Here is a 12,400-nt window from a genome sequence, read left to right as displayed (position 1 = left end):
GGAAAGAGAGAAGTGTTCAATGGCATATTTATTTTTCATCTACATCAGTATTTGAGGGTTAATAACAGTGGTATATGAAATAAATTTTCTTATGTATATATAGAAAATTTTCTCAACTATGTACATAAAATTTACATAAAATGGTATATAAACAAATTAAATATACATTTTAAATAATCATGCAGAAAAAGAGAATGGAGTTCAATTGCATATTTATTTTTCATCTACATCATTATTTTGGGGCTAATAACACTGGTACATGAGATCAATTTATTAGATTACCACCAGAAGTTTCAAAAAACAAACATGGGCCAGCCATGATGGCTCAGACATAACACAATGCTCTTCAATGCTGGAGCCACATGAATAGATCCTGGGATCATATCCTAAGGTCTCCCTGTACACACCAGGCATGCATGTGTATGTCCATGATCCTGACTGGCTAAAGCTTAGGGTGGATTGTGGTGTAAAGATTCTGTTGGAAGTGTCTTTTTTTCAGTCTTTCTCTCGATATCATGGGAAAAAAAATACTTAAAGAAAATATATAATAAAAATAAATAAGAAATAAAGTGCATCACATATAATGAGGGTAGATATTGTTTCAAGATCCATTTGTTTGTTTTATCTCTGTGAGGATTTGAGTAATGGAAAGCAACATAAAATCTTTTTTTTTCTATGGATCTTTGTATTTCTCTGTGTCCAGGAAACAATAAACATACAAGTTACTGGGAAGGACAGAATTTAATAAAAGAGGTGTTTCCTATCTAGGAAGAAACAAAGAAAAAAGATAAAACAAATAGGAAGCAGCCCTTCTAGAGCTAAGAATGGCTGAACTAGAAGGAGGGCTCATGGGGCTAAGGACGGAGCATCAGCTGTGGGGACTGATCTCTGAGACACCATAGTGCTGGGTCTGCAGGCTGGGAAGACTGTTCACTGAAACATTCTGTGACTACTTGAACAAACTGCTTGGGTGACACTTGACAGGAAAGAGAAGCCAAAAACAGGGAAGAATGTGGGAAAGAGCCTTCTATTCACCCTGTCATACTTCCTCTTCGCAGATCCAAAAGGGGATCAGGTAGTAAGGGCTAAATGAGGTTTGCAGAACCTCAGTTCTCACATCACAAAGCAGATCAAGATGATGGATTTAAAGCTAAGAAACAATAACTTAATAATAGACACAGTTATTGTCCAAAAAGACTATCTGGATATTTAAATTTTTTCTCTTTCCTCACATGGTATGAGGCCAAGTCTACATGCTAAACCAATTAAAATAAGTCAAATGTCAAATACTCTTATTTCGAAGTAATTGTTTCAATTGCATGTACCTACTAAAGCATATAATTGGCCACAAATAATTTACTGGATTGTCATGTTTCCTCATAATTGCAGATGCCCTCAAATCCTTGCTCTCCAATTGAATCCTTTTCTTACAGGTATGCTTCAGTTAGAATGAGAAAAGAGGCAAACTGGAGTCTAAACTTTCAAAACAAGTAACAGCAAAGGACAATAACAAAAATACAACTCTACAGAATCTGTAAACTTTATCAAAATTATGGTGAAAGTCAGGCAAAAGGAAGATACCCATGTAAGACCAAATACAAAATTTGATGATCAGAATATACTTGGGCAGGGCCAGCAGTTGGCATAATGGCTATGTTGCTGGACTCACAGTTCGAGTCCCAGATCTGGTGGCTTAAACTCATGCTGAGTGCGTGTGCATGTGTGCCCACGATCCTAAGGGGAGAATGGAGGAGATGGAATTGTGGTGTGGCCATCCCCCTGAGGAGTGATTTCCTGCTTTCTGTCTCTCTGTCAAGTGCATGCTCCCTATAGCAAAAACCTCTCCAGAAAAAAAAAAAGAAAGAAAGAAAGAAAGAAGAGAGAGAGAGAGAGAGAGAGAGAGAGAAAAAGAAAGAAAGAAAGAAAGAAAGAAAGAAAGAAAGAAAGAAAGAAAGAAAGAAAGAAAGAAAGAAAGAAAGAAAGAAAGAAAGAAGGAAAGAGAAAGGAAGGAAGGAAGGAAGGAAGGAAGGAAGGAAGGAAGGAAGGAAGGAAGGAATAAACTTGGGCTACAGTATCTGTGCACATAAAATGAAGAAAATAGTAAAATTAGTGTAGCAATGAAAAAGTCATGTGGGGAAAGTATTATAGGAATTCTATGAGAATGAGTCTAGAATCTATTTTATGCAGATGGAAATTTATCCATTAAATAGTTCTGCCTAATTCCTCTTTGTGTGTGGTGAAGGAGCTACATAGTTGGTTTGCAAAACAGTATTCTTTTCCATTAATAATTTTCTTATTTTTATCTTACTTTTATATTATATGAGTTAAAAAATTTAAAGTATATACTAAATTAAAGATCATCACTATATACAGAGTCTTAAGGCAGCCAATATCTTTTTCCTAGGTCATTCTAGAAATCAATATTTTTTCAAGTTTTTAGACTTTATAGATAATAATGAAATAAATTTTATGTGAATGCAACACAGGTTCTTAAAGGGGTGATTGATTAGAATGGGTAGATAAAGTCCCAGAAAGTCCTTTAAAAGCAGAGCATTTTTTTTAACTATTATGAAAGAGTTTTAAAGGTAGTTATGAGTTATGAGGATGTGATTGGTAGTATCACAAGGAGATAAATGCCCAGTACAAGGAATGTTTTGTGTGAACGTGCAATTGGGATTATTTAAATTCAAAGAAATGGCAAGTGAGAGAGCATTCCCATTTTTCCTTTACTCATACATTGTACTCTGAAACTGGTTATCCATTCTCTTTAATTGACTGGGTTATCTATCCAGAGAAAAATGATTTGTGAAAATATATAAGGTCATCCTGAGACCTTATAAATAAACTGGGGAATACTATTAAGGCAAAGAGAGCAAATCATGGTTTTTGTTGTTGTTGTTGTTGTTGTTTTGTTTTCAGTATCAGGGAGAGGGCCCTTTTGCTAAATTAAAAACCTAGCAAGGAAAGTAGGGGGCAGAAAGGTGGCATGGTGGTTAAGGCACTGGATTCCACATGGCTGACAATAGTTTGAGACCCGGACTTAACAGCTTGAAAATCATGATGTGGATGTGTGCAAGTGTGCCCCAAATCCCAGGAGTAGAATGAAGGAGAAGGGATTGCAGCATAGCCATCCCCCCTTGTATGTAATCCCCCTCTTTTCTCTGTCTCTTCTGGCAAGTGCATGTGCCCTATGAACCTAAAAGAAAAGAATAAAACACAAAACCCTGGTAGGACCAGCCCATGGTGTAGTGGTTGGGGCATCTGAATATTTGGATCCTAAATGGCTGACTGCCTAGTTCAAATCCCAGAATTTGTGGCTTGAGAAACACGCTGGGTACATGAGCATATGTGCCCAAAATCCCAAGAGAGGAATGGAAGAGAAGGGACTATAGAATGGCCTTCCTCTAGGGGATGCTTTCTATCTCTCTCTTGAATACACACTTCCTCTAGCAAATTACCAAAGAATAAAATGAATAAACAAACAAAAACTTGGGTTTGAAAGGCATATTCATGGCCACCAAGATAATATCTGATCTTAGGCCCAGAGAAGTCCATTTTGAAAATCAATGAAATATTCAATAGCATAGGAGTGAATTCAATATTGTCAATGTCCTCTGATTTTCATGGCCAGTTCCTGGCACAAGAGAGGTTGTACATGTTAATGCAATTTTCCATACTGTGGTAGGTACATCAAAGATAAACAAAGTCGGGAACCAGCAGTTAGAGTAATGGCTATGTCGCTGGACTCCCACGTAGTCGACCTCAGTTCACGTCCCAGACCTGGTGGCTTAAAACTCACGCTGGGCGTGTGTGCGTGCGTCCCCAAGATCCCGAGAGGAGAATGGAGGAGAAGGGATTGCGGCGTGACCATGTGCCCCTGGGGGGGGGGGTGATTTCTCGCTTTCTGTCTCTATGTCTCTTTCTGTCTGTCTGGCAAGCACACGCGCCCTATAGTGAAAACCTCTAAAAAAAAAAAAAAAGATAAACAAAGTCAAATATTAGTTAAAGCAGTGAACAGATTTTATTCAGAAGCTGACAGGAGAAAGAGCTAAGTTCCATTCTAATTTGCACAGAAATTGGTGGCCACTTTCAAGGAAGAATGAAAGAGTAGGGAAGGGGACCAAGAGTGTCAAAAACAGAAAAATTACAAAGGCGAATCAGTGTAAATGCAATTAGCCCAGCTATGCCTACTGCATTGATCTTAGAAATTTGAATTTTTTTCCTCCCACAGAGACTGGGAGACAGATATGTTATCCTTCTTCAGAGTAATGGTTTAGTAGTTTTCAGGTCCTTGAGAAAGACACTCCTTAGTTGTAGAACACATAAAATTCAGTGGGACCGAAGGATTCACAACTGTGAGCCCTTTTTAGTAAACAATCTAATAAAGGAGACCAGGGGCCTAGAGGTCAGAGGTTTTCTAGAACAAATAGGAAATTCTTTTGACATCCCTGAACTTTTCCAAACAGGACTCAAAATGTCACTTTTCCAAACAGTCACTCACAGTGACTGAGTGATATGGCCTTAGGCAAATAGAAAGCAGGTTAAAGCGTGATCAGCTCTCTTAGCACAGGTTTTTGGGTGGACAGTCTGGTTGTATGTCTTCTACATTTATATTGTTTAGAAGAGAGGTTTACTTTGCAGGATCTTTCTACCAGATTCTGGAATCTTGGAAATATATGTCGAGTGTAACAGAGAATATCCAGAAAAGGATAATTATGATTATATGGGAACAAGGAGATGGGTTTCCTATCAGAGATTGTGTTTTTCTTAATCAATTTATTTCATTAGAGTTAGTTGGCTTCTTATCTATTAATCAAGAATGATATTTATAATTTCAGGAGATGTTTAAATCTACCAGAACATCTTTAACAGATTGAACCACTGATTTTCAATAGTTACTCACAAGATTTAATTTTGAAGTTTGCCTGACATTTTAAAAATGAGCAACATGATCAAACTACTCTGTATTTCTACCACAGTGTATTTCCTTCTTTCACTATTTCTGGTCTAAATTTTAGTAGTTGTTTTCATAAGTCTCTAGAAAAGTAACAGATCTCTGTAAAATAAAGACATGTGTTAGTTTTGCTTCTCCACATGTAGCCCTGTGTTATACATTCCTTCCTCAGACTACATATAAGGATTTTTCTGCATAAACCTAGATTCTATGCCAAAAAAACAGAAGGTGATATTGTAATTGTGAACTGAATCTTAGACCAGGCAAGAAGATGGCTTTGTTTCTAAGCTATCTCATATATTTTTCAGTCTTTCTAACAGTTCACTTAAAATCCTACAAGAAATCCTCATAATGACCATAAAATGATCTTTTTTTCCTTTCTATTGTATTTGCTGAGATCATTGCCCCATCACGTAAATCTCACAAAAAAGATAATAAATCGTAGTATCTTGCGACTATTTATAATTTTCCCTTGTCTATTTTGGGGACACAGCTAAGTGTACCTATCAGCTTACTCCCAGCAGCTTAAGGAAACCCAAGGGCTACTGTGTATTTATGTAAGAGGGAAAATGGTTTTGAAAAACATAAAAAGAAAACAGCTATTGTGGAAGATTTCTGTGTTTAAAGCCCTAAATTCTACTATGAATTGTCAATATGTGATTTATAATTATACCTACTTAACGACCATGTTTGAGTAACATTCTCAATAAAAGCTGGTGTTGTCAGTCCAAAGGATGGAGGCATTTCCCCAAATCATGTATTTATTCTGAATAGGATTTGGTCTGGCAAAGACAAACTATATAGCTAAATGTCAAAACAAGCAGGTTGTATTTTACCCAACAGAACTGGGAATAAGAATATATCTGAGACTTCATAGAGAACACCTTTCAGCCTCCCACAAAAGCTGTAGTTAAGTGAGGTTTTGTTGATTCTGCTTCTTATACAACTTTTTAAAATATTTAAGCAGGATTACCATAAATTGCAACTTTGCCTTTTTATTATATTAAAATATTATACTAGATATACCTTTGTATGGACTTTAAGACCCATGTCCAGAACTATATTCTCAATAAAATTTCCTCTAGCAGTTCAGACTTACTATTGCTGTTGAAATAAAATCCTAAATGATCCTTTTATGTGCTAGTTTTGATTGAATGTGATATTGTGCACATTCAATATAACAGCTTTAAAGATGTTATACTTCAAGATAATTCTTAAATTAATAATATGTATACAATTAACACTAGAAAATTATAAGCTTGTATTTCTCAATGTCTACTGCTTGAAAAATCTCTCTAAAGAACGTTAATATGTGTTTCATAGGGTAAAAGAAAGATAGCCCTATAGGTTAAATAGCCATTTTTATTAAAACATTTCTCAGATTTGAAATATATTACTGAGCTTTATGAATATGTGAGCTGGGAGACTGATACATCTAGATCAATCAGCCTATCTGCCACCCATCTATCTATCTACATCTATATAGCTATATCTATATCATCTGTATCTATAGTTTTATCTATATCTATGTCTATACCTATCTATGTATCTATTCATCTGTCTATCAATCATCTGCTTATGTACCCTCTAACTCATAAACTACATTGGTTACTTAAAGCTTTTCAAAACATTCTTTTTTGGCAGAACATTTGGAGAAACTATTTATCCACAGAGCATGTTTGATAAATGTTGAGGACTCTTAAAATAGTGAGCATATTCACTGACATCTCACTCACTGTAACTAGGAACCCAAAAAAGTTACGAGTGAATTAGGAAATCAAATGGACTGAGACAAGTTTTACTGAGTCCACTATGCTGAGGACTTCATGCATGTTGGCCAAGTCAAACCATAATTTTACCAAGGTTGAACAACCCACAAGATGTCAAAGGTTGAAGATAATCTTAGGTTGATCAAATGTTTACCAATCCTGCAACCTAGTTTATTGGGTCATCAGAAAAGTCATGATGCATTTTTGCATATAAAATATAGAAAAATATGTCATCACTGTTCTGATAACTCAGTATTTCTTTTGTTATCTATATTCCATAATCAACAAGACAGCACACTATAGGTGTTTTCTCCACAAGTTTTGTATATGTTTTTATGACTGACAAGAGAAAGGTTAGCTAATTAATCCACTTAAGTAAATTAATATGGGTAAACTTCCACGAGGAATTTGATAATTAGTGCAATAACTATGAATTTTGCTGTAAAAACATTCATATCATTGCATTATTTTCCCATTTAATTATTTAGTGGCAATAACAAATAAGCAGAAAACATTTCCCAGGGATTAATGACTGTATGATGTTAACTTTCCTCAATTCTGTCTTAGTGATCAACTCCTCCTTATTATCAAGATTTCCTTTGCAATACCACAAGTTGGATTGCCGTATCTTGACCAATAATCTTGTGATTTTCTTGGGTGGATACACTAATAGGGTTATTACTGTATATTTTCATTTTTATTTTATCTTAAATTTGTTGAGATTTAAAAGATACTGAATTATAAGCTTAGTCTTAATGACTGTAGACATTTGAAAAATATGTATTGGTTGGTGTTTAATATATCGCATCGCTCTGAGCATTTTCTTAAAGCCTTTCAATACAGGAAAAAAAGTATTTTAGAGATCTACTAGAATGGTCAGGTGACATTGATTTTCTCCTTATAAACTACAAAACTTTCCTCTCATATAGGACATAAAGAAGCTTATGTTTATTCTCCAACCAAAACTGTGGCCTAGAATAATTATTGTAGTAAACATTCATATAAATTTATGTTCACAACTGCAAAATGTTTTCAGTTAGAGAAAGATAGATGCCCTTTGTAACCTTCTTAGATTCTTGTTGAAAGCTATATCTGATTTCTGATCCTTTATTTCTGCAAATTATATAAATATATCAAGCAAAGTTCATATAGTCTCTATATTTGGGTGGAGCAGATAAGGTAACAAGAAAATATGAAGTTAATCTATACTTTAAAGCTGTTAAGCTGAGGGCCAAATGTATTAGCCTTATAAAAATTAAAGTTTGATAAATATTTGTTTGCTTATCTTTGAAAAATTTATTAAAGTAACGTGTTAAGTAGATGTCTCATTTAACTTATACAGTTGTCTTTTTTCATTCTATAAATTTTTGATTTATCTTTTTTAACATTATAGAGTTCCCAAGGCTTAAAAACTCTATGATGACTTCTTTAGTTTCCCATGAATGAGGCATATTTTTATTGAAAAAATATTCTAAAGTTAAAATAACTTAGGTCATTGATGACTATTGAAAAGCTTCTGTGATACTGTCTTTCATTTTGTTTATATAACCTTTAATATTTAACGAGAAAGCTGATGCCCCTCAGAAAAGAAAAAAAATATATATCTATTGTTATGTTACTAAATTCAGTTAAGAATCTGTCAAATACTATTCCCTTCGATATTGTCCTTTCCTACGAAAAATATACTCTATTGCTTACCTAATTATAGTGCTTTCACTCAATATGGGATGCCTTCTTGAAGGTTTTTCTGTTTGTGGTGGACAAATGGGGTGTTCTGAGATGATTTAATTAATTTTAAGGATGCCTCCAACATAAAGATAAGAACATTGAAAAGGAAAGAAATCAAAACAAAAGCAGTAAAAATTAAACACATTCAAAATATGCTGTTTGACTACTATAATTGAAACGAGGAGACACTATTTTAGAATTATTCTTAGTTCAAGATGCCCTATATACTATGAAGACGTGACAAACAGCTGTGATACAGTGCAATTATCAAAGCTTTCCAGTCCTTGGTCAGATGCAGGCAGTGGAGATTTTTATGCAGTGGAAATAGCCCCTCTTCCAGAGATCCATATGCTTAAGGCACAACCATACCCAGAATTTCAGCTGTATTTCAAATAACAATTAAAGTCCAGGGATAAAAAAACACAATGAACTAAGTGGACAAAATTCACTCCCTAAAGGGCATTGGTTCATCTTACCCAAAAAGAAGCGACGTCATAGGAAACAGAAAAAAATCTGATACCTCTTGGCAGAGGACAAGATAGTTGGTGATTATCTCAGACAGCGAGAGTAAATATATTGATTGGGTAAAATGGGGCTTCTGGGAAACAGTCACCTCTTACTAAATTCCTCTGACAAGGATCCATTGATGATCCTAAATGGAGCTTGTATCTCTATTCAAATGAACAATCTACTACTTTGAACTGTGTGACTACAGGGAAGTTACTTAACTTTTCCATACCTTTTTTATCTGCAATTTAAGAATAATATTAGTATCAATATATAATAACAGTAACAATAATTAAAATAATGTTTTGTAAGATTATTGTAAAACATAATTAGATTAATTTGTGTGAAACCCTTAGCATGACACCAAAAACAGAGAAAGTCCTTTTTATTTTGTGCTATTACTTTATTATACTGTAATTACATTATTATTTTACAAACCTAGGAGAAGATGGCAAGGCAAAGAATTTTCATTGGCATAAACCAGAAATAATGGAAGAATGACATTTTCTGTGTAAAACAAAATAGAGAAAGTTTTTGTTTGTCTGTTTGTTTTTCCCTGAATTCAAAAACTGGTAGCTTAATTCGGCCAAAATGAGCCATTACTTAGTTTGGTTTATCACACTAAAGTTTCTCTTCTTTCTGTTACTGCACTTAACTGGTTCACAGTACATGACTGGTAGGCCTCCTCTCAACTTCAAGGATTTATATAAGGATTTGCATAGATTTAGAATCTAGTAACACACTTCACTTTTCTGACCACCTTAGCTCCAACGATCTACTTTTCAACTCTATTTTAACATCTGCTTCCATAGCCACATCTTTACTCTTTAGTCATAATGAACTTCAAAACAAAAATCTTAAAGTATCTCAGTCTAGGACCAACAGGTGGCATGGTCTTTAAGAAACTGGGTGCTCACATGGCAGACTGCTGCTCAATCCCAGAACCAGTGGCTTGAAAAATCACTCAGGGTTTGTGTGTATGTATCCAAAATCCTGAGAGGAGAATGATGAAGAAGGGATTGCAGCCTGGCCTTCCCCAGGGGATAATTTCTTACTTTTCCTCTGTCTGTCTCTGCCTCTCTCCAGTGAGCACATCTAACCTATGGCAAAAACCTTTAAAAGAAAAACAAAAGAGTAAATCAGCCTATGACTGTACTACACCTCATTTTTTCCCTAATGTTCTTTTGTTTACCTCAATTCACGTTTTTGTTTATCAGGTATAAACATTTATTAAACATAACACTCTCACCAACAGACATGAGCAGGTAGGACACAAAGATATGGGGAGGATGGCCAGCTCTCTGGACAGTGACCAGCTGGGATGTTTCAGAGCCCCGTGCCATGCTGACCGCTGTCAGATGGGGCTCTCGTGCTGCACCGCATGCCCACACAGCCTTCCCATCAGATTTGGCATACATAGAGTGAGCACACAGAGAAGGGTCTTCCCAAGCTGGACCAGGCTGGTCTCCGAGGCCACTGTGACCCGATTTTAGTAGTGTGCTTAATTGGGTGATTTCCAGGACCTACGCGTGAAACCCCTACCCACCACAGCCCAGTGAGGCACCGGACACTACATTGCAGCTGTGGGACTCCGAGGCAGCACCTCCCGATCTTGATTTTCCTGATGTGATGGGGAGGTGTGTTTGTTTGTTTGTTTTTTAAAGACCAAGCTCCTCATTTCAATGTACAAAAGAGTTATTTTAATCTATATTAAATTGTATTGAAAACAAAATGGACTAAAGAGGAAATACTGCTCCAAGGGGTGGAAGTGAGAAGAAAGACGAGTCCTTCAGAGCGGGGACAGCAGGGCAGGCTTCGTGGTGCCATCTGGGATCACTCCCGCTGCTCCATCTTCACCTTCAGCAACCTCAGGAAGATTTGTTTTTTCTTCTCTTTCTTCCTCTAGGTGGCTTCCTGGAATTTTCACCCGCTGTCTGCATGGGTGTCTCAATTTTCCACGAAGTTTTTCTGCCACTCTGTCTCTCACTTGGCCTTGTCCTGAGCTTTAATCTCTTCTTTCCTTTGCCACTTACTTTCATATATTTCTTCGACTTCTCTCTTTTCTCTTAATTTCAACTCATCACATGGTTTCTTTCTGTTTTTTTTAAAAATAATTTTATTGAACTTTACTTATTTATTTATTTGTTTGTTTATTTTAATTTGACCAGAAAGAGACAGAGAGAGAGAGAGAACATGAAAAAGCAAGCTGCCAGGTCTGGGACTCAAACCACAGCTGGCTATGTGGGAATACAGTACTTTTAACCACCACGCCAACTGCCAGCCCTAAAAGGTTTCATGGTCTGCTTGTCTGAACAGCTCAGGGTTGTTCTCTTCCATGCTTGTAAGCTTTCCCTCCTTCTTTAACTTTTTTCCGCACTTTCTTTTTCTTTATTTTTTTAATTTAAATTTTTTATTTACATTCATTCACTGCACATCATTACACCATACAAAATGAGATTTTCCATTCAGAGTACACTGTATATTGTCTCGATGAAGCACATCAACATACATGCTATTGTCAACAAATAATTTTCCATTTCTTGTTTCCTGTATGTTTTGCTTTTTTTCCCCCATCCTTGATTCCCTATCTCTTACCCTCTGTCATCTCCCACTCTCCTCCCACACTGTCTCTGGTATCTATGTTTACTTTCTATACTGTTTCCCCACACACACACACACACATTTTATTGAATTACTAAAGACCTTAATTAATCTAAATATTTCCATAGCAACCACAGCCGATATATACATTTCCATGAACACAAGTCTAACTTTGGGCATCCTATAAAGTAGCACCTATTTGGGGCCACACATCCCACTGAAACTCCATGTGTCATTTTCCTGCCTGAATTACATCCACAGCCCTCTCCTTTTGCTACTGATCTAATGGCTACTTGGAAGCTTTGTCCGCAGCGTAGAAAGCCTTCTGTGTTCTATCTGCACCATCTTGGTTTTTGTCAGGGTGCACCAATATGAACAACTGCTGAAACCTCCTTTTTATTTCTTAATTTTTCACTTCAAGATCTGTCTGAAGAACCTCAAATAGGTTCGAGTTGAAGTGAAAGGAACAAGGACAGGCCAATCTTTCAATAAGATTCTTGGCCATTAGAACTGAATCTCTCTGAAGATTAAAAAGATAAAAACGATGAGTGTCAGCAGAGTTGTGGAAATGTGGATATGTTTTCAACATATTCATTTATTCAGATATATGTCCAGTGGTGGAATCGCTGTATCATATGGTAGTTCTATTGTCAAATTCTTAAAGAACTTATATACTGTTCTGTTTTTATTTTTGGTTTTGTTTATTATAGAGCTCATGTACTCACCATTAAGAGACAGACAGAGAGAAAGAGAGAGGGAAAGTAAGAAATCATCCCAAGTACCTGATGTAATTTTCAAGCTGCCAGGTCTGGGACTCACATCAGGAAGTGGCTATGTGGGA

At 35.9% G+C, this 12,400-nt stretch overlaps 1 pseudogene; it reads right to left on the bottom strand.

Annotated features, from left to right (window-relative positions):
* Positions 1 to 10,791: 10,791 nt before the first annotated feature.
* Positions 10,792 to 12,154, bottom strand: LOC102477651 (dnaJ homolog subfamily C member 8-like; annotated as a pseudogene).
* Positions 12,155 to 12,400: the final 246 nt, after the last annotated feature.

This window comes from Tupaia chinensis, unplaced genomic scaffold (assembly GCF_000334495.1).
Source record: "Tupaia chinensis unplaced genomic scaffold, TupChi_1.0 Scaffold137991_1, whole genome shotgun sequence".
Classification (NCBI taxonomy): Eukaryota; Metazoa; Chordata; class Mammalia; order Scandentia; family Tupaiidae; genus Tupaia; species Tupaia belangeri.
The sequence above is the reverse complement of the archived record's forward strand: the minus strand, read 5'-3'. Positions and strand labels throughout refer to the sequence as shown.